Here is a 22,217-nt window from a genome sequence, read left to right as displayed (position 1 = left end):
TGGCTTTCCTTTGGATCCAATTTTGAAAAGCCTTTTGCCAATCCACTTGTGATTCAAGCTGGGGAACAATAGTCTGTCAAAGACGGGGAAGAAGGGAAGAAAAGAGGGAAGTAAGAAAAAGAGAAGGGGAAGAAGAGAAAGAAAAAATGAAGAAAAGAAAGGGTAAAATTTGACATTCAAAGACCGATCTTCCTTAGCATGCGCGCAGTGATACATCTTCCGGTTTCTTCTTGCGGTAAATTCGCGCATTTATATTACACTGTTTTCTATTGCAGGTGCTCCCCTCGACTCGGGTTCGAATCCAGCTAAAGACAACTTTTTGTAATATTGTTAATTGCTTTAAATAAATAAAGTTTCAAGGTTAATTAAATGTATATATGTGGTTTGTTTGATATTTTTTTTCATTAAATTTAATACACCAATGGAAATGTGTTTTGTTATTATTAGTTATTTAGTAGTTGTTGTATTAATTTTTATTCTGATTAAGCATATTATTTGTAGTTGTATTCATATTTAAGCATTTTATTAGTTGTTATTTTATTGATATTAAATCAGATTATTTTTAAGGTTACATTCATTCAAGACACCTTCAAATCTGTCATTTCTAATTAAAAAAGGATGCAAAAAATAGTCATTATTATGCTGAAAAATGTCTGTGACAAATGACAAAGTGCAAATTATCTTTTTAGGAATACGTTCTATTGTTGCAGTGTACTGATGAAATGTTTACTAAAGTACAAATAAAAAAGCAATAATTCTCTTCTTTTTTTTACAATTATGCCAACATAACATTAATGTATATTAAACAAATTAAATTTATATAAGTTTAAAAAAAAAATTAATTAATTAAAAGGGAAATAAAAGGAAAATAAATGTAGAAATCCAAAAGCATCTCAATTTGTTTTTTTATTTATTTTACAATTATGCTAACAGAACAGTAATGAATATTAAATTAAGTTTTCAAACAATAAATTAAAAAGGTAAAAGTAAAAGTTAAATAGGATTAAAAAAGCAGTAAATAAAGTTAAATAAAATAATGTTAAACACAAATATTAACAATAGTGAACTATATTTAAACAACTATATACACACAACAATAAATACAAATATACAGTGTATACATTATTTGGGAACAGTTCTCCGCATTTCCTCTAACCACTGTTCTTTTGTAACGTTCTCAGTCTGTGGACAGTACACCTTGCCCCTGTACTGGGTATGTCCCGTTGCACTGGTTTTGAATTGTCCACACTTCCTGCAAGTGTTTGCCTTGTAGGGTCTCTTGGGCATGGTTTGTGGATTGGCAGCTGGTTGTGAATTGGTGCTCTTTACAACTGTAGGCTGTAACAGTGGCATCCTATGGACAGCTGACAGTCTTTGAACCATTTGCAGACCCTGGAACACTGGCACACCCTGAAACATCGGCAAAAATATGGTTTTCTGGTATTAAAAAAATTTGTACAAGTTTAATAATTCGTACAGAATGAAACGTGAAATGTGTCTTCATAGAATACTTTATAGATTATGCCATTACTTACAGAGGACAGTACTGCTTGGTATAGAGGCACTAGACACTGTTGCGCTGGGCTGGTCTTCAACCTGAGAGGGTCTCCTGGCCACGCTAAGATTTGGCTTTGCTGCAGCAATGTGAGAGCAAGTAAATCTTGGTTTGGTAAACCAAAAATGTGAGAAGACAGAATGTGTTATAATAGCAAGAATTATTATTTATATTAATATTACTATTTTAAGTAAATGCAGGTTTTTAAAAACATTTCTTTCTGAATAGAAGTGTCATCCATAAGAGGAATGATTTATTAGCAGTATTGACTCTTGAAATTACTACAAAGTATTTGCATGATGGAATAATTGTTAATATGTGTACAGCTAATAATAGCCAGCGTCTATGTGGAATGTTACCTGAGATTGAGAAAGAAAGATAATGTAGCTTTAACACATGAGAAGTATTGAGAGAGATGCCATGAGGGACATGAGTCTAGCTCAGTGACCTTCAACCCAGGCAGAGCTCAGTTAGAGAGGAAGAGGACAATCCAAGAGTAAAGCCCAGAGATGAAAGAGAGAAAGCAGACAGGTTACATTCTACATTTATCCTTGACCATGTGACTTAAACCAAATCTGAGATATTCAAACTGACCATTCAGCAGACAACAGGTGCCCCCACTGTACAAGAGGGGTGACAATTAGTAGGTCAGCCAGCATCTCATAGCATTCTTGCTTTTTCTTTTTTTCTTCTTCTTACGTTCTGAACTTTCTTGAATTTTAATTGAGCTCATACTTAAGTGGTATTATTAAAAAAGTTAAATAGTAATTCTTACCATTGAAAATTGTGTTGCAACTCTTGCTTCCACAGGTGCAGTAGACTAGGGGCAGGGGCAGAGGCTGGGGGTCAGGCTGACTCTGCTCCATGGCCTTCTTTGCTGTTTCAGCAGCATGAGGTTCTTCCACCACCCTTTGTGCGGGTCCAGTAGAGGCTTAAGACGACCAAATAAAAAACAAAAGAAAAAAAACACTTTAATACATAATTCAGAAAGAAACCTTTTCAGTAAATATACTAATAAAAAACACTTGCTACATTAATGTTACCTTTGGAGTTTGAAAACCACAGATGCATTTCAGCACACCTCCAAGCAAGGTTGTTTGGCCACGAAACAGCATCTGACATTTCTCTGTCTGTAAGCATTATAACAAATATAATGCACAATACAAGTGAGTCCCTTAAGAGAGCATAAAGTACTTCATTAAATTCATATATTTATTCATTCATTGATTAATTTCTAGGACACAAGTCACATTTATCTTATATATAATGTTACAACTGGTATCTCTGTTTAGAGGAGAAAGATACAAGAGAGGAACATTTCTCAAAATACCTGCAACATTACATAAATGTCTATAAACAATTATGACACACTCTGGTTTACTCTGTTGTTAGCCATAACATAACACAGCCATCACATTACATCGTTCAAATGAATGGGACCAGGTAAATGTTTGTTCTGAAGCCTGATGTGTTGTTCTCTTATGCAAATACATTAAACAAAGATACTAATAATGTTCGATTATGATTATTATTATTTTTTATTTCTCTATCATGCAAAGGTAACAAACACTCACCCTTTGATAAATCTCGTACCACTTTTTATGTCGAACTACGCGACAATGACCCTGATCATAGGTCACGAACTTCAGTAATGAACCTTTTTTACCTCTGACATGCCCCCTGAGGATGATGTCATTCTTTCGTACAACTTCGGCACGGTTCGGCAACTTGATTGACACCTGAGTAGAAGAGCTGACCCCTCCACCTAGCGGTGATACGCGGAAACGTGCCGTCGACATCCCCCTGCTCTCTGATTGGCCAAATGTCACGAATGTCAAGAGAATGTTATGAATTGTGCTTTTTGATTGGCTGGAAATGTTAAGGCGCTTCGACGCGATTGGTCCAAATGTCATAGCGCTTCGATGAGATTGGCTGCGCAGTTCGACATTGCTCAACATTTCTGAAATATTGTCAGACCATCCTTCGTCAGCTAGCGCTCAGGTCGCAGTCTCCCCTGAAGGAGTGGGTTCGAATCCCACTTCTGACAGATCTATCCTTTGGCTGCAGACAGAGACTTCAGTCTTCTGCTACGTTGAGCCAGCAGGACGTTAACAAAACACAGCATTTGGCAAATGCTAGTATTCATTGGGCAGGCGTTGAAGACAAGGATGAGTTTTTAGACACTTTTTGAAAATGGTTAAAGCCTCCGCTGATTGAATTGAGATAGGCAAGCCGATCCACCAGCTGGGAACAGTCCAGGAAAAGGTCCTTGAGAGTGATTTTGTGCCTCTTTGGGATGGCACCACGAGGCGTCGTTCACTTGCAGAACGCAAGCATAGGTCTGAACCAGCGACTTTAGGTATATTGCTGCAGAGCCAGTGGTTATCTTGTAGGCAAACATCAGTATCTTGAATCTGATGCGAACAGCTATTGGTAGCCAGTGCAAAATTATGAAGAGAGGTGTGACGTGGGCTTTCTTTGGCTCGTTTAAGACCACTCTCGCTGCTGCATCCTGGATCAGTTGCAGAGGCTTGATAGTACGTGCCGGAAGACCCGCCAAGGGAGCATAACAGTAGCCCAGTCTGGAGAAAACAAAGAGCTTCGACAAGGAGTTGTGTGGCCTGCTCTGATCGGAAGGGTCTAATCTTCCGAACTTTGTATAAGGCAAATCTGCAGGACCGGGCCAGTGCAGCAATATGGCCTTTGAAACTTCACAAAACCTCAGGAGGATGTGGCCATGTGTTACATGAATATGAGAGGGATGCTATTACTGCCTTCATTCAGTGTTAGCCAGCATGAATGCAGAATTTTCACTTCATTGTATATAAAAGGATGGCACGGGTCTACACGCAATGTCGCTGGATGAGATTCAGGGAATTTACCTGGAACCTCACAGTTTTCCACAAAACATCATTTCACCTGCCCTGAAGAGGAGCTGTGGCCTTTTGCCCCCAGGAGACACAGGGAACCCACACGGAAGGGGACAGAGAACCTCACTCTTTCTTTCTAAGCCACGGGTGTCAAACTCAGTCCCTGGAAGGCCGGAGACCTGCAGAGTTTAGATTCAAGCCTGATTGAACACACCTGATCCAACTAATCATGGCCTTCAGGCTCATTTGAAAACTACATGCCTTGTGTGTTTGAGAAGGGTTGGAACAACACTCTACAGGGCTCGGGCCCTAAAGGAATTTAGTTTGATACCCCTGGTCTAAGCACTCTCAGTAATCAGAAAAAAAGCACCACTCTGCCCCATGTGAGGCTCGAACTCACGACCTTCAGATTATGAGACTGATGCGCTGCCTAACTGCACCAAAGAGGCTTGTGGGATGAAGGGCGCCCAAACAGAGAATAAGTAGCTTCTAGATCCGTGCATTCAGGTGTGGCTCCAACAGGCCATCCCTAGCCAACCAAGTGTGTCAGGATGGCCGAGCGGTCTAAAGCGCTGCGTCAGGTCGCAGTCTACCCTGGAGGCATGGGTTCGAATCCCACTTCTGACAGATCTATCCTTTGGCTGCAGACAGAGACTTCAGTCTTCTGCTACGTTGAGCCAGCAGGGCGTTAACTTTGAAAAAACACAGCATTTGGCAAATGCTAGTATTCATTGGGTAGGCGTTGAAGACAAGGATGAGTTATTAGACACTTTTTGAAAATGGTTAAAGCCTCCGCTGCTCGAATTGAGATAGGCAAGCCGATCCACCAGCTGGGAACAGTCCAGGAAAAGGTCCTTGAGAGTGATTTTGTGCCTCTTTGGGATGGCACCACGAGGCGTCATTCACTTGCAGAACGCAAGCATAGGTCTGAACCAGCGACTTTAGGTATATTGCTGCAGAGCCAGTGGTTATCTTGTAGGCAAACATCAGTATCTTGAATCTGATGCGAACAGCTATTGGTAGCCAGTGCAAAATTATGAAGAGAGGTGTGACGTGGGCTTTCTTTGGCTCATTTAAGACCACTCTCGCTGCTTCATCCTGGATCAGTTGCAGAGGCTTGATAGTACGTGCCGGAAGACCCGCCAAGGGAGCATAACAGTAGCCCAGTCTGGAGAAAACAAAGAGCTTGGACAAGGAGTTGTGTGGCCTGCTCTGATCGGAAGGGTCTAATCTTCCGAACTTTGTATAAGGCAAATCTGCAGGACTGGGCCAGTGCAGCAATATGGCCTTTGAAACTTCACAAAACCTCAGGAGGATGTGGCCATGTGTTACATGAATATGAGAGGGATGCTATTACTGCCTTCATTCAGTGTTAGCCAGCATGAATGCAGAATTTTCACTTCATTGTATATAAAAGGATGGCACGGGTCTACACGCAATGTCCCTGGATGAGATTCAGGGAATTTACCTGGAACCTCACAGTTTTCCACAAAACATCATTTCACCTGCCCTGAAGAGGAGCTGTGGCCTTTTGCCCCCAGGAGACACAGGGAAACCCACACGGAAGGGGACAGAGAACCTCACCCTTTCTTTCTAATCCACGGGTGTCAAACTCAGTCCCTGGAACGACGAGGCGTCGTTCACTTGCAGAACGCAAGCGTAGGTCTGAACCAGCGACTTTAGGTATATTGCTGCAGAGCCAGTGGTTATCTTGTAGGCAAACATCAGTATCTTGAATCTGATGCGAACAGCTATTGGTAGCCAGTGCAAAATTATGAAGAGAGGTGTGACGTGGGCTTTCTTTGGCTCGTTTAAGACCACTCTCGCTGCTGCATCCTGGATCAGTTGCAGAGGCTTGATAGTACGTGCCGGAAGACCCGCCAAGGGAGCATAACAGTAGCCCAGTCTGGAGAAAACAAAGAGCTTCGACAAGGAGTTGTGTGGCCTGCTCTGATCGGAAGGGTCTAATCTTCCGAACTCTGTATAAGGCAAATCTGCAGGACCGGGCCAGTGCAGCAATATGGCCTTTGAAACTTCACAAAACCTCAGGAGGATGTGGCCATGTGTTACATGAATATGAGAGGGATGCTATTACTGCCTTCATTCAGTGTTAGCCAGCATGAATGCAGAATTTTCACTTCATTGTATATAAAAGGATGGCACGGGTCTACACGCAATGTGGCTGGATGAGATTCAGGGAATTTACCTGGAACCTCACAGTTTTCCACAAAACATCATTTCACCTGCCCTGAAGAGGAGCTGTGGCCTTTTGCCCCCAGGAGACACAGGGAACCCACACGGAAGGGGACAGAGAACCTCACTCTTTCTTTCTAAGCCACGGGTGTCAAACTCAGTCCCTGGAAGGCCGGAGACCTGCAGAGTTTAGATTCAAGCCTGATTGAACACACCTGATCCAACTAATCATGGCCTTCAGGCTCATTTGAAAACTACATGCCTTGTGTGTTTGAGAAGGGTTGGAACAACACTCTACAGGGCTCGGGCCCTAAAGGAATTTAGTTTGATACCCCTGGTCTAAGCACTCTCAGTGATCAGAAAAAAGCACCACTCTGCCCCGTGTGAGGCTCGAACTCACGACAATCAGATTATGAGACTGATGCACTGCCTAACTGCACCAAAGAGGCTTGTAGGCTGAAGAGCGCCCAAACAGAGAATAAGTAGCTTCTAGATCCTTGCATTCAGGTGTGGCTCCAACAGGCCATCGCTAGCCAATCAAGGGTGTCAGGATGGCCGAGCGGTCTAAGGCGCTACGTTCAGGTCGCAGTATCCCCTGGAGGTGAGGGTTCGAATCCCACTTCTGACAGATCTATCCTTTGGCTGCAGACAGAGACTTCAGTCTTCTGCTACGTTGAGCCAGCAGGGCGTTAACTTTGACAAAACACAGCATTTGGCAAATGCTAGTATTCATTGGGTAGGCGTTGAAGACAAGGATGAGTTTTTAGACACTTTTTGAAAATGGTTAAAGCCTCCGCTGCTCGAATTGAGATAGGCAAGCCGATCCACCAGCTGGGAACAGTCCAGGAAAAGGTCATTGAGAGTGATTTTGTGCCTCTTTGGGATGGCACCACGAGGCGTCGTTCACTTGCAGAACGCAAGCATAGGTCTGAACCAGCGACTTTAGGTATATTGCTGCAGAGCCAGTGGTTATCTTGTAGGCAAACATCAGTATCTTGAATCTGATGCGAACAGCTATTGGTAGCCAGTGCAAAATTATGAAGAGAGGTGTGACGTGGGCTTTCTTTGGCTCGTTTAAGACCACTCTTGCTGCTGCATCCTGGATCAGTTGCAGAGGCTTGATAGTACGTGCCGGAAGACCCGCCAAGGGAGCATAACAGTAGCCCAGTCTGGAGAAAACAAAGAGCTTGGACAAGGAATTGTGTGGCCTGCTCTGATCGGAAGGGTCTAATCTTCCGAACTTTGTATAAGGCAAATCTGCAGGACCGGGCCAGTGCAGCAATATGGCCTTTGAAACTTCACAAAACCTCAGGAGGATGTGGCCATGTGTTACATGAATATGAGAGGGATGCTATTACTGCCTTCATTCAGTGTTAGCCAGCATGAATGCAGAATTTTCACTTCATTGTATATAAAAGTATGGCACGGATCTACACGCAATGTCGCTGGATGAGATTCAGGGAATTTACCTAGAACCTCACAGTTTTCCACAAAACATCATTTCAGCTGCCCTGAAGAGGAGCTGTGGCCTTTTGCCCCCAGGAGACACAGGGAAACCCACACGGAAGGGGAGAGAGAACCTCACTCTTTCTTTCTAAGCCACGGGTGTCAAACTCAGTCCCTGGAAGGCCGGAGACCTGCAGAGTTTAGATTCAAGCCTGATTGAACACACCTGATCCAACTAATCATGGCCTTCAGGCTCATTTGAAAACTACATGCCTTGTGTGTTTGAGAAGGGTTGGAACAACACTCTACAGGGCTCGGGCCCTAAAGGAATTTAGTTTGATACCTCTGGTCTAAGCGCTCTCAGTGATCAGAAAAAAAGCACCACTCTGCCCCGTGTGAGGCTCGAACTCACGACCTTCAGATTATGAGACTGACGCGCTGCCTAACTGCGCCAACGAGGCTTGTGGGCTGAAGAGCGCCCAAACAGAGAATAAGTAGCTTCTAGATCGTTGCATTCAGGTGTGGCTCCAACAGGCCATCCCTAGCCAATCAAGGGTGTCAGGATGGCCGAGCGGTCTAAGGCGCTGCGTTCAAGCTGGGGAACAATAGTCCGTCAAAGATGGGGAAGAAGGGAAGAAAAGAGGGAAGGAAGAAAAAGAGAAGGGGAAGAAGAGAAAGAAAAAATGAAAAAAGAAAGGGTGAAATTTGACGTTCAAAGCCCAATCTTCCTTAGCATGCGCGCAGTGATACATCTTCAGGTTTCTTCTTGCGTTAAATTCGCGCATTTATATTACACTGTTTCCTATTGCAGGTGCTCCCCACGACCCGGGGTCGAATCCAGCTAAAGACAACTTTTTGTAATATTGTTAATTGCTTTAAATAAATGATGTTTCAATGTTAATTAAATGTATATATGTGCTTTGTTTGATATTTTTTTTCATTAAAATGTAAGTACACCAATGGAAATGTGTTTTGTTATTATTAGTTAATTAGTAGTTGTTGTATTAATTTTTATTCTGATTAAGCATATTATTATTGCAGTTGTATTGATATTTATTCTGATTAAGGATTTTTTTTCTTACATTTATTCAAGAAACATTCAAATCTGTCATTTCTAATTAAAGATGAAAATATTAATATGCTGGAAAATGTCTGTGACAAATGAAAAATGCAAATTACTTTTTGTAGACACGTTTTATTTTTGCAGTGTACTGATGAAATGGTTATATAAAAGTGCAAATTACAAAAAAAGCAGTCATTTGCCAATTATTATTTTATTTTTACAATTATGCCTATAAAACAGTAATAAATATTAAACAAATAAAATTGTAAATAAGTTTTAAAACAACTTTAAATCAAAAGGGAAATAAAAGGGAAAAAAATGCTAACGAACAGTAATAAATATTCAATTCAATAAGTTTTACAAACAATAAATTAAAAAGGTAAATAAAACAGTAAGTACAGTTTTAAATACAAACACAAATAAGTTAAATAGGTTTTTAAAAAGCAGTAAATAAAATATTAAATAATGTTCAACACAAATATTAACTATTGTGAACTATATTTAAACAACTATATACACACTACAATAAATAAAAATATATACATTATTTGGGAACAGTTCTCCGCATTTCCTCCAACCACTGTTCTTTTGTAACAGTCTCAGACTGTGGGCAGTATACTTTGCCCCTGTACTGGCTATGTCCCGTTGCACTGGTTTTGAAATGTCCGCACTTCTTGCAAGTGTTCGCCTCTACAGTTCTCTTGTAGGGTCTCTTAGGCATGGTTTGCGGATTGGCAGCTGGTTGTGAACTTGTGCCCTGCACAACTGTAGGCTGTAACAGTGGCATTCCCTGAACCATTGGCATCCTCTGGACCATTGGCAGTCTTTGAGCCATTGGCATGCACTGGAACACTGGCACACCCTGAAGCATTGGCACACCCTGGAAACCTGGTGCTACAGGTATAAGTATATTGTGTACCATCTGCACTGATGCTCCAGGTGCTGATGGCGTAACCAAACATAGGAGTCTGTGTTGGTGCCTTGGGTCTGAGAGGAGGTCGTCCAGTAGGAGTGTGCCTCTGCTTTGCCTGACCTGCTGTGCTCTCTGGTAGCTTGTACTGGTGCTGCTCCCCTGGTTGTTCTGGCTCAGTCCGTAGGCGTTTGGCAGCCTGGAGAGGTTCCTGAGCTTCAGGGAGGGGCTGAGGCAACTGAATGCCCTGAATCAGCACAGACAGTTCCTGCTTTTTCTGTCTGTTGTTATACCACTGAATCAGGGTATTCTGGTTAAGCTCCACCAGCTGCATTGAGGTTGCATCACCAAGCTGTTGCCCAGTACAAGCTGCCTTATCCTCCTGTAATCCTGGAGGATTAGAGACCATCTCGACAGCGTTCCCTTGCCTTTTCTTTTGGGGCTTGGGTGGATATTGCAAAGCCTGATGAAGATGGTCTCCACCAGACGGCAACAGTCAGGCCACTGAGCAGTTGCGCTGCTTTCTCCCAGCACACTTCTGGTGGTGCTCTCTACTACTGGGGTTTTAGTGGGCCTCTTTGGTACTCTGAAGCGTCCACTCAGCAGTCTCTTCTGGTGTCGAGCTGCATACACCACCCGTTGCTTGTCCTGGTCAGCCAGGTTCTGCCAAAGTTCAATTATGGTGCTGGCTGTGTGACCCCGGAGCTCCACCAAATATTCTGCCAGCTTGTCCACATGTTGGTATCCCGGGACATTTTGGTAGTCAAAAGCCTATTAAGAAAACAAGCACAAATAATAATCACATTTGTTTAATGCATAGTTCCATAACTAGTTCAATTGCTGTGTTGCTGTTTAACACAATCTGTATAGTACAAAGCACTAACTAAATAAAACTGATTTGATGCATCTTTGTTGCCTACTAATGACTTTAGTTTAAAATCTGAGCAAAGTCTGGATATAAAGCAGTAGCAAGAAGTATATGTTGATCAATCCTTATTTTAATTTAATGTAGTTTATTTGAAAGAAATACAGAGGAGTGGCACTTACAGTTTCTTCATCGTCATCATCATCCTGACCAGCATCCTCTGGCTCTGAGGAGAGTGGTGAAGCAGATGTTTCAGAGGGAAAAGGTGGGACAGCAGTCCCCGAGGGTCCAGTTGATGGAGAAGGTGTAAGGTCAGGGACCAGTGAAGGGGATGTGGAACCCAGTACAGCCGTGTCACTGCTGGTGACCACTGTGGAAGAACCCAGTGTCAGAGTGGAGGAGGGAGGTGACAGAACATCCTCAGGATCTGCAATGGTGTGATCCTCGCTGACATCACAGAAGCCCTCATCTTCATCTCGCTCCTCCACATTAAGATCCTCGATGAGTTCTGCCGTCTCTTCAGAGTCTGAGTTCATGTCCTGCAGTGCCTGACCAGTCTGCTGGAACAGATACTGCACTCCAATGAGCTCACCTGGAATAAAAACAATAAATAGGAATTAAATACAATTGTTGTGCAACATATTTGATACATAAGGCCTTTGTAGTAGTTCATATAGTGTAATAGTGTGAGAACATGGAGATCATAGTAGAGGAGAAAAAGAAAAAGAAAGGCCATAAACCTATAACTGTGGGGCCAAAACAAAGCAATACAATACAATGATGACTGAGATACATACAAATAAAATTACTCAAAAGGCTGATGAGCGTATTTGATACTTACATGTAACTTGACTTTTCTAATCAAGTAAACCAAAGTAACTTCAGTACAGTAAATGGTCACCAAATATTACTAATAACAATCAAGTTATTCTTTCTAAAAAATAACTACTTTCTAATAAAAAAGATTTCACAGCAAAATGACGTGATATATGAGTTGAAGGTAGATGTTTGTACAATTACACTGAAAGGCCTTTTACTTGAAAGAAAATATCGATCAGATGACAGAGGGCATGTTTCAAGAAAAAAAAAGTTGATCATGTTGATAGTTTATAGTTAAAAAATACAGATACAAAGTACACTGTATAGGCTTAAATAAAATATTGACTGAGATTACACGGGAATTGCAAGTTAATTAACAATAATAATGTAACGATATAAACCTTCATATTCATCTGGAAAAAGGAGGCGGGAACCGGCGGACAATCCAAAACATTTTAATAACAAAATAAACACAAAAACAGCGCACCAGCCCCTCACGGACGACTGGTGCGCGCAAATAAAACCCAAAACACAACTAAAAGCCCAGGCCTGGTCCTCTCTCGTCCTTCACTGTCGTCGCTCCAGTTTTATATCCTTCCATCTCCTCCATGGGCCTCGAGACCGGTGGGTCGAACAGGTGTAGTTCATCTCCAATCACTCCCCCGGCCTAGCTCCCATGTCCCTCGGCCCCGCCCCACTCGTCACAAATAAATTATTTTACCAGTGTAACGTGCAGGGGGACAAAACGTGGGGACCACTTTCCTGCCAAACAGCTTTTCATAATTGCTGTTTACACAGTGAACAAGTTCTCCTGTGTAGCTGCGTAAAGCTGATGGCTCCGATGACATGGAAGCTGCCTCCCGATCCTGGTTCCACCTGTGTAGACCCTCCAACAAATAAATCTGAAAGTTCAGACGGTTTGCACTGCTCCCTGTAAACAGACAACAGTTTTTAGGGAATGTTAAACACAGACACTTAAATGTTCTTTCTTTGCATATGCAGTGTGTGCTCGACAAATAATACTTGGGATGAAACGGTTAAGGTGTAAATGAAAGGATTCAAGAGAAGTGGAGCCTCTGGCACATCTGTAAATCTTCAGAAGCACACCTCCCTTGGTTAAGCTCCCGGTCTCAGTATAGAGGGAAACACCAAGAGGGTCTTGGATACACTTGATGTGCTTCTTTTGGACACACCAGATGTGCTCCATCCTTTCTCGATCCAAGAGAGGAACACCCAGAGAGTCATTGCCCTTGCTGCTCAGGAGCTCTGTCAACAGTTGTTCAAGGAGAAGCATGGTAGTCTCCTCTCCACGGGTCCTCCTCCGGCAATGTAGAGCCAGCTCCTCTCTGGTCAGATGCTTGTTTACATCTTCATCTGTCAGCGCAGGCCAACCCTGGGACATCAACAGCTCTCTCTTTGCTTTGCGAAGGATAGAGACGTCAGCTGCATCCCATTCAAAGATGCTGGGCATCAGTTGTACACCCCAAGGCAATCCTGCGCATAAAAAGACAGATGTCCCAGCGTATCATGAGATCTGGCCAGCCCCTAAACCTGGTTTTCAGCTTGCACTCGCTCACCTCGCTGCAGCACCCACAGTCCACGTACAACACAGAAGGTGGATTTACACCAGCCTGCTGGTATCTTTTGACCAGACCGTCTACCATCATGTCAAGTCCTGCTCCTTCCTGGGCTGTCAGCACACTTATGAGCACCTGACCAAACTCGTTGCCAACAGAGGTAAGCCAGAGTCCCGTTCCCCTCGCTGTCCCAGCCAGCTTCTTGGTGATCTGTAATAAGAGATGATATGAAGCATGCTGTAAATATAAATCAAACATCACACCATGTAAAATACAGATACAGTGCCATGCTGGTATATAAACACCATTAATAAACAAATCCACAACTAACCTTTTTAGTAGAATCCATCTTCAAGACAGAGCCATAGGTGGATGTTATCCTTGCATGGATTTCATCCAGCCTGGTCAGAATGTCTTGGCTGTAAACGGTGAGCAACCACTTGCAGCTTGGCACCACCGTAGGCTCTGGGGGCTCCTGGAATTTTACTGGCATCACCCCGGGTTGATTGAGGAAGTCAACACATTGGGTGGTGTACCGGGCCAGACGATGGAGCCACTGCTCGCTGTGGTTTTCACGCAGCTGCTTTATCACCCGCGTGGGACTATTGCCTAAGCCACGCTCACGCAAGAGCCTGATGACCCGCATATCACAGGCGTACCTTAGGAAAAGCAAAATCCACACATTCATATATTTTAGATATTTGATTGTAAAGTATTTGCATACATACACACACGTGATGATGGGCTAACAACTGGATGAGGAATGAAAGTGTACTTACTTCCGCGTGAGGATGACCTGAAACTCAGAGCGATGGCCCAGATCTAGCTGTTGCAGGACAGTCTGACTCCAGGACACATGCAAGTTTCTGTGACCATATTGTATGTTCTGTCAATGTCTAGAACCTGCCGTGCCCTTTTGTGCAGACCACCTCCTGTCAGCTGATGTTGTCCGCAGGCTGGATTGGGACAGAGAACCTTAACCCTCCACAGCTTGTATGGCATCCACAGCAGAAGAGAATGACAAAAGAATCTGTCTGGAGCTGGAGCCTGATTGTAAATAAGTGCTGGCTGTGGGGGGTAATACCAGAGCTGGAGGTCATCACGAAGTGCTGGCTTTCCTTTGGATCCAATTTTGAAAAGCCTTTTGCCAATCCACTTGTGATCCTCTGGTGGCATGGTCTCAGACCACAAACGAGGAAGTTGAACTACAGATGGACCTTGCAATAATGCCCCAGAAGGAGCAGTCTGTGATGGAAAAAAAGACAAAACATTAAGTTTAGTAAGTTAATTTTATTTTTTTAATCACTTTAAGCATTTTATTAGTATCCCTGATTACTTTCACATAAAATCATCATTGTATTACATGGAATTACAATGATTATTATGACAATGAAACTGATAACTTTACATTATACACTGATGTCATCCAAAAAAAGGAACAAAATAATTCTGAAATCCTGTTGAATATGAAATAAAAAATAAAATAAAAAGAATTCTGAGACTTTACAACCAATATCTATTTATTCTGACACATGAATGTTAACATCTATACACTGTTTATCATCAATAAATCAGTATCATGTAAATTCAATTGACATTATGACAATAGTTTGATTGTTGTTGTTTTCAGTATGAATGTGTTTTAAGGAACTACTGGTTATAAAAGTAATATTCAATTTTCAGGGCATGTAAGCCTTTTTACATCTCCATTAAGTGTCTGGAGACAGCTGATTTAATTACATTTTTGGACCAACAGAATATGAAATTCTCCTGCAGACGATCCTGCATGGCTGAGCGGGATTGGACACATCTGCAGTGGCTCTTGGGACAGGGGTTGGAACTTTAGGATCTGGTGTCTGTACAATCATGAAGTAAAATATAGATTTTGCAAATAGAACATTACAATAACTCGTCCTAGATTAAATCATACACTACAGTTGCAAAGTTTGAGGTCCAAAAGTTTATAAAAGAAACCTATTCTGCTCACCAAGGTTGCATTTGATCAAAAATACAGTTAAAAACTAAAAAGATAGTTAAATTGTGGAACATTACTACAATTTAAAGTTTAAAATATGAAATGTAATTTATTTCTACGGTGGCAAGAACAAATTTTCAGCATCATTACTCCAGTCTTCAGTGTTACATGATCCTTCAGAAACCATTCTATTGAACATAAACCTTCATTATTAGTTGAAAACGTGAAAATAGCTGATAATAAAACTGCATTAAAGTGGTTGCCACACTTATGGTGTTGGGGAAAGCACACAAAGATGAAAATCAAGGGTAAATAATCTTTAATTAACCCACACAAAGGAAGGCAGTAACACACAGAACAAGACAAACTGAACAGACTAGAATTTAAGTAGACAGACCAATGAGGGACGAATGAGTAAATTAACTAGACACAGATTAACTGAATGACATAATCAAGGGGAGACAGAAACTAGGTTGAGGAAAATGAGGAGAGAAAATACAACAGTCCATAAATGTGACAGTGGTATTTTTCTGAATTAAGTTTGAAGAACAGCATTTATTTGAAATAGAAATCGTTTGTAACATGATGTTGAATAGAAATCTTTTGTGACATTAAATGTCTGAGATTTTTGATCAATTTAATGCCTCCTTTTTCAATAAAAGTAACACTATCTTAACATCAATAACTTTTTAATAGTAATTTGTATGAAATCTATTTATAAAATATAGCTTTTTTGTTTATAAATATATGGTTTTCTGTTATTAAAAAATAGTTTAAATATTTTAATAATTTGTATAGAATGGAACGTGAAACGTGTCTTCATAGAGTACAATATAGATTATGCCATTACTTACAGAGACTGTAGTGCTTGGTCTAGAGGCACTAGACACTGTTGTGCTGGGCTGGTCTTCAACCTGAGAAGTTCTCCTGGCCAAACTAAGATTTGGCTTTGCTGTAGCAATGTGAGACCAAGTAAATCTTGGTTTGGTAAACTAAAAATGTGAGAAGACAGAATGTGTTATAATAGCAAGCATTACTATTTGTGTTAATAGTACAATTTTAAGTAAATGCACCATTCAAAAACACTTCTTTCTGAATGGAAGTGACCTCTGTAAGAGGAATGATTTATCAGCAGTACTGACTCTTGATATTACTACAAAGTATTTGCATGATGGAGTAATTACTAACATGTGTACAGTTAATAATAGCCAGCGTGTATGTGGAATGTTACATGAGATAGAGAAGGAAAAAGAAAAAAAAGAGCTTTAAGACATGAGAAGTATTAAGAGAGATGCCATGAGGGACATGAGTCTAGCTCAGTGACCTTCAACAAGGGCAGAGTTCAGTTAGAGACAACATGTGACTTAAACCAAATCTGAGATATTCAAACCGACCAATCAGCACACAACAGCTGCCCCCATTGTACAAGAGGTGTGAAAATTAGCAGGTCTCAACCAGCATCTCATAGCATTCTTGCTTTTTCTTTTGTTCTTCTTACTTTCTGAACTGCCTCGAATTTGAACTGAGCTCATACTTCAGTGCTATAAAAAAAGCAACTCTTGCTTCCACAGGTGCAATTGGCTGGGGCTGGGGATGAGGCTGGGGGTCAGGCTGACTCTGCTCCATGGCCTTCTTTGCTGTTTCAGCAGCATGAGGTTGTTCCACCACCTTTTGTGCTGGTCCAGTAACGTTAGAGGCAGTGGGCTGCTTAAGACAACCAAAAAAATGTAATAAAAAATACATATAACAATTCAGAAAGAAAACATTTCAGTAAATAATATTAACAAAAATACTTGCTACATTAATGCTACCTTTGGAGTGTGAAAACCACAGATGCATTTCAGCACACCTTCAAGCAAGGTTGTTTGGCCACGATACAGCATCGGACATTTCTCAATCTGTAAGTATTATAACAAATGTAATGCACAATACAAGCGAGTTACTTAAAAGAGCATAAACTACTTTATTAAATTAATATATTAATTCATTCACTGATTAATTTCTAGGACACATGACAAGCTTATCTTACATATAATGTTAGAGCTGGTATCTCTCTTTAAAGGAGAGAGATACAAGAGAGGAACATTTCACACCTTCAGACCACCTATTCATTCACTGTCCCTTCCCCCTTCTCCCTCTCAAATCTCTGAGTCTCTCAGTACACAAAAGGTTTTGATGTAACTTTTCATTAACAGTATGACATAAATCTCAAAATACCTGCAACATTACATAAACATAACACAACCATCACATTACACCGTTCCAATGAATTGGACCAGGTAAATGTTTGTAATGGAGCCTAATCTGTTGTTCTCTTATGCAAATACATTAAGCAACGATACTAATAATGTTCGATTATGCAAGTCAACAAACACTTAAGTGTTTTTTTTTTCTCTCTATCATGCAAAGGTAACAAACACTCACTCACCCTTTGATAAATCTCGTACCACTTTTTCTGTCTAGGAGCTGGCCTGTTACCTTCATTTGATGGCCAAATTCCTGTGCTGGCAAACTTTTTTAAACGCGAAATCCATTCAGTGTCCGACATAGCTTTATGTGATTTTTGTTGTTTGCCAGACATTTTTATTGACTTTGATGAAACAGTTTTGAAAGAACAATTAAAACAATTAAAATTACACTAATAATAAAAAAAAAAAAAAAATTGCAATTAGATGATAATTTCTTACCTGTTGTTGTCGGTAATATCGCGTATTTAGTTTTAAAAAGAAGTTTCGCTGTCCTCCGTAAAAATGATGCTGAGCTCCGCGGCAATGAAACTCGTTGTAGGTCACGAACTTCGGTAATGACCTTTTTTGACCCTTGACACACCCCCTGAGGATGATGTCATTCTTTCTTACACCTTCGGCACGGTTCGGCAACTTGATTGACACCTGACTAGAAGAGCTGACCCCTCCACCTAGCGGTGATACGCGGAAACGTGCCGTCGACATCCCCCTGCTCTCTGATTGGCCAAATGTCACGAATGTCAAGAGAATGTTATGAATTGCGCTTTTTGATTGGCTGGAAATGTTAAGGCGCTTCGACGCGATTGGTCCAAATGTCATAGCGCTTCGATGCGATTGGCTGCGCAGTTCGACATTGCTCAACATTTCTGAAATATTGTCAGACTATCCTTCGTCAGCTAGCGCTCAGGTCGCAGTCTCCCCTGGAGGCGTGGGTTCGAATCCCACTTCTGACAGATCTATCCTTTGGCTGCAGACAGAGACTTCAGTCTTCTGCTACGTTGAGCCAGCAGGACGTTAACAAAACACAGCATTTGGCAAATGCTAGTATTCATTGGGCAGGCGTTGAAGACAAGGATGAGTTTTTAGACACTTTTTGAAAATGGTTAAAGCCTCCGCTGCTCGAATTGAGATTTGAGATCGAATTGCACCAGCTGGGAACAGTCCAGGAAAAGGTCCTTGAGAGTGATTTTGTGCCTCTTTGGGATGGCACCACGAGGCGTCGTTCACTTGCAGAACGCAAGCATAGGTCTGAACCAGCGACTTTAGGTATATTGCTGCAGAGCCAGTGGTTATCTTGTAGGCAAACATCAGTATCTTGAATCTGATGCGAACAGCTATTGGTAGCCAGTGCAAAATTATGAAGAGAGGTGTGACGTGGGCTTCTATTACTGCCTTCATGCAGTGTTAGCCAGCATGAATGCAGAATTTTCATTTCATTGTATATGAAAGGATGGCACGGGTCTACACGCAATGTCGCTGGATGAGATTCAGGGAATTTACCTGGAACCTCACAGTTTTCCACAAAACATCATTTCACCTGCCCTGAAGAGGAGCTGTGGCATTTTGCCCCCAGGAGACACAGGAAAACCCACACGGAAGGGGACAAAGAACCTCACTCTTTCTTTCTTAGCCACAGGTGTCAAACTCAGTCCCTGGAACGACGAGGCGTCGTTCACCTGCAGAACGCAAGCATAGGTCTGAACCAGTGACTTTAGGTATATTGCTGCAGAGCCAGTGGTTATCTTGTAAGCAAACATCAGTATCTTGAATCTGATGCGAACAGCTATTGGTAGCCAGTGCAAAATTATGAAGAGAGGTGTGACGTGGGCTTTCTTTGGCTCGTTTAAGACCACTCTCGCTGCTGCATCCTGGATCAGTTGCAGAGGCTTGATAGTACGTGCCGGAAGACCCGTCAAGGGAGCATAACAGTAGCCCAGTCTGGAGAAAACAAAGAGCTTGGACAAGGAGTTGTGTGGCCTGCTCTGTTTGGAAGGGTCTAATCTTCCGAACAGTGTATAAGGCAAATCTGCAGGACCGGGCCAGTGCAGCAATATGGCCTTTGAAACTTCACAAAACCTCAGGAGGATGTGGCCATGTGTTACATGAATATGAGAGGGATGCTATTACTGCCTTCATTCAGTGTTAGCCAGCATGAATGCAGAATTTTCACTTCATTGTATATAAAAGGATGGCACGGGTCTACACGAAATGTCGCTGTATGAGATTCAGGGAATTTACCTGGAACCTCACAGTTTTCCACAAAACATCATTTCACCTGCCCTGAAGAGGAGCTGTGGCCTTTTGCCCCCAGGAGACACAGGGAAAGCCACACGGAAGGGGACAGAGAACCTCACTCTTTCTTTCTAAGCCACGGGTGTCAAACTCAGTCCCTGGAAGGCCGGAGACCTGCAGAGTTTAGATTCAAGCCTGATTGAACACACCTGATCCAACTAATCATGGCCTTCAGGCTCATTTGAAAACTACATGCCTTGTGTGTTTGAGAAGGGTTGGAACAACACTCTACAGGGCTCGGGCCCTAAAGGAATTTAGTTTGATACCCCTGGTCTAAGCGCTCTCAGTGATCAGAAAAAAAGCACCACTCTGCCCCGTGTGAGGCTCAAACTCACGACCTTCAGATTATGAGACTGACGCGCTGCCTACCTGCGCCAACGAGGCTTGTGGGCTAAAGGGTGCCCAAACCGAGAATAAATAGCTTCTAGATCCTTGCATTCAGGTGTGGATCCAACAGGCCATCCCTAGCCAATCAAGGGTGTCAGGATGGCCGAGCAGTCTAAGGCGCTGCGCTCAAGCTGGGGAACAATAGTCTGTCAAAGACGGGGAAGAAGGGAAGAAAAGAGGGAAGTAAGAAAAAGAGAAGGGGAAGAAGAGAAAGAAAAAATGAAGAAAAGAAAGGGTAAAATTTGACGTTCAAAAACCGATCTTCCTTAGCATGCGTGCAGTGATACATCTTCCGGTTTCTTCTTGCGGTAAATTTGCGCATTTATATTACACTGTTTTCTATTGCAGGTGCTCCCCTCGACTCGGGTTCGAATCCAGCTAAAGACAACTTTTTGTAATATTGTTAATTGCTTTAAATAAATAAAGTTTCAAGGTTAATTAAATGTATATATGTGGTTTGTTTGATATTTTTTTTCATTAAATTTAATACACCAATGGAAATGTGTTTTGTTATTATTAGTTATTTAGTAGTTGTTGTATTAATTTTTATTCTGATTAAGCATGTTATTTGTAGTTGTATTCATATTTAAGCATTTTATTAGTTGTTATTTTATTGATATTAAATCAGATTATTTTTAAGGTTACATTCATTCAAGACACCTTCAAATCTGTCATTTCTAATTAAAAAAGGATGCAAAAAATAGTCATTATTATGCTGAAAAATGTCTGTGACAAATGACAAAGTGCAAATTATCTTTTTAGGAATACGTTCTATTGTTGCAGTGTACTGATGAAATGTTTACTAAAGTACAAATAAAAAAGCAATAATTCTCTTCTTTTTTTTACAATTATGCCAACATAACATTAATGTATATTAAACAAATTAAATTTATATAAGTTTAAAAAAAAAAATTAATTAATTAAAAGGGAAATAAAAGGAAAATAAATGTAGAAATCCAAAAGCATCTCAATTTGTTTTTTTATTTATTTTACAATTATGCTAACAGAACAGTAATGAATATTAAATTAAGTTTTCAAACAATAAATTAAAAAGGTAAAAGTAAAAGTTAAATAGGATTAAAAAAGCAGTAAATAAAGTTAAATAAAATAATGTTAAACACAAATATTAACAATAGTGAACTATATTTAAACAACTATATACACACAACAATAAATACAAATATACAGTGTATACATTATTTGGGAACAGTTCTCCGCATTTCCTCTAACCACTGTTTTTTTGTAACGTTCTCAGTCTGTGGACAGTACACCTTGCCCCTGTACTGGGTATGTCCCGTTGCACTGGTTTTGAATTGTCCACACTTCCTGCAAGTGTTTGCCTTGTAGGGTCTCTTGGGCATGGTTTGTGGATTGGCAGCTGGTTGTGAATTGGTGCTCTTTACAACTGTAGGCTGTAACAGTGGCATCCTATGGACAGCTGACAGTCTTTGAACCATTTGCAGACCCTGGAACACTGGCACACCCTGAAACATCGGCAAAAATATGGTTTTCTGGTATTAAAAAAATTTGTACAAGTTTAATAATTCGTACAGAATGAAACGTGAAATGTGTCTTCATAGAATACTTTATAGATTATGCCATTACTTACAGAGGACAGTACTGCTTGGTATAGAGGCACTAGACACTGTTGCGCTGGGCTGGTCTTCAACCTGAGAGGGTCTCCTGGCCACACTAAGATTTGGCTTTGCTGCAGCAATGTGAGAGCAAGTAAATCTTGGTTTGGTAAACCAAAAATGTGAGAAGACAGAATGTGTTATAATAGCAAGAATTATTATTTATATTAATATTACTATTTAAAGTAAATGCAGGTTTTTAAAAACATTTCTTTCTGAATAGAAGTGTCATCCATAAGAGGAATGATTTATTAGCAGTATTGACTCTTGAAATTACTACAAAGTATTTGCATGATGGAATAATTGTTAATATGTGTACAGCTAATAATAGCCAGCGTCTATGTGGAATGTTACCTGAGATTGAGAAAGAAAGATAATGTAGCTT

At 41.1% G+C, this 22,217-nt stretch overlaps 3 non-coding genes across 3 annotated transcripts; all 3 read right to left on the bottom strand.

The window, feature by feature from the left end:
* Window positions 1-4,800: 4,800 nt before the first annotated feature.
* On the bottom strand, window positions 4,801-4,874 carry trnam-cau (transfer RNA methionine (anticodon CAU)). The gene has a single exon. It is a non-coding gene; the product is annotated as a tRNA-Met (tRNA).
* Window positions 4,875-8,451: 3,577 nt separating this feature from the next.
* On the bottom strand, window positions 8,452-8,525 carry trnam-cau (transfer RNA methionine (anticodon CAU)). The gene has a single exon. It is a non-coding gene; the product is annotated as a tRNA-Met (tRNA).
* An 11,596-nt stretch (window positions 8,526-20,121) lies between these two features.
* On the bottom strand, window positions 20,122-20,195 carry trnam-cau (transfer RNA methionine (anticodon CAU)). The gene has a single exon. It is a non-coding gene; the product is annotated as a tRNA-Met (tRNA).
* Between the last annotated feature and the right edge of the window lie 2,022 nt (window positions 20,196-22,217).

Source organism: Carassius carassius, chromosome 22 (assembly GCF_963082965.1).
Source record: "Carassius carassius chromosome 22, fCarCar2.1, whole genome shotgun sequence".
NCBI classification, from domain to species: domain Eukaryota; kingdom Metazoa; phylum Chordata; class Actinopteri; order Cypriniformes; family Cyprinidae; genus Carassius; species Carassius carassius.
This window is presented reverse-complemented; position numbering and strand designations above follow the sequence as displayed.